General features: G+C 50.7%; 1 non-coding gene across 1 annotated transcript; it reads left to right on the top strand.

Annotated features, from left to right (window-relative positions):
- The first annotated feature begins 556 nt into the window (after positions 1 to 556).
- Positions 557 to 638, top strand: TRNAS-GCU (transfer RNA serine (anticodon GCU)). Its single transcript has one exon. It is a non-coding gene; the product is annotated as a tRNA-Ser (tRNA).
- Positions 639 to 1,268: the final 630 nt, after the last annotated feature.

Below are 1,268 nucleotides of genomic sequence, written 5' to 3'. Positions count from 1 at the left end.
TATTATCGTCCAATTCGACCTTCCTCCTCAACCTCTGGCTCTTGAGTTCCTTTTTTGACCTTTACGATGGTTTTCAAGCCAAAAGCTTTGTCTTGACACGTCATTGAAGAATTATTGCCCAGCTCTTTGGTGGCAACAAAGTAGACTTAGTTCAGTAAGCAAAACGAATATTATTGAGAGACCCTTCAAACGCAAGGCAATGTTTCCCAGCTTGGAGGTCTCTTCACCGAGCACAAGTGGTCCTGCAGCATCTCAGTCAGCTATACCATGGTTTTGCTGTCTGTGCTGCTGACCAACGCCATGGGCACGGGATCAGGAGTTGTGGCGCTGCTCAAGGACTAGCAGTAGCTGCTGGGGACTCTTTCGAAGCAGCAGGAGCGCCACAACCAAGCTGATGTATGTCACACGCGGGGGGAGAGAGAGAGAGAGAGAGAGAGAGAGGGGATATGGAATCGAAGTGTGTCGGGGATGTTATCTCCCACACCCCGCAAAGGACGCGACACAGGAGTGGAGTATCCATTTATATTTGTTAAGCAAGCATGTGTCAACATCGGGGGTCGCTTTGGCCGAGTGGTTAAGGCGTGTGCCTGCTAAGTACATGGGGTTTCCCCGCGAGAGTTCGAATCTCTCAGGCGACGCGACCCGAGAAGAGGGGAAGTTTCCTCCTTTTGGGCAAGAAAGACACTCATTGTCTCAAGATGAGCGGTGGAAGGTGGGCGCCCTCACAGTGTAGCGCCCATGCACCAGCTTGCTAGCTCAGGGGTTGAGCAGGTCGGTTTTGCGAGGAATGTGGCCTAGCAGCGCACTTTTTTGGATGCCCCTTATCAAAGTGTATTAGAGAACAGCTTGCTTCGACTAGGTTTGTCCTGTCGCATTACCAAAAAGGCCACATGCGCACTTTTGGATGCCCCTTATCAAAGTGTATTAGAGAACAGCTTGCTTCGACTAGGTTTGTCGTGTCGCATTACCAAAAAGGCTACATGCTACAACACTAGACCGTTATCTCATAACGGCCCACACATGGAGTCAGTAGACTTTACTCTTTGACACCCCCTCTTGTCCTAACATTGCAAGGCCCAAACGCAGTCCAAGAAGGTGAGCTCGGATGGCCGTGGGAGGTGAGGCACCCTCATAGTGTACCACCCAGGCATCGAGGCAAGCGCACCCCCCCCCTCTCGTTTTGTGAGGAGTGGCAAACACATAATATACATGTGTTTGCTAGACGGTTATCTCATACTACCAGGGGGGCCATAATATACATGTGTTTG

Source organism: Cibotium barometz, chromosome 55, assembly GCF_041138505.1.
Source record: "Cibotium barometz isolate CiBa-2024 chromosome 55, ASM4113850v1, whole genome shotgun sequence".
Classification (NCBI taxonomy): Eukaryota; Viridiplantae; Streptophyta; class Polypodiopsida; order Cyatheales; family Cibotiaceae; genus Cibotium; species Cibotium barometz.
The sequence above is the reverse complement of the archived record's forward strand: the minus strand, read 5'-3'. Positions and strand labels throughout refer to the sequence as shown.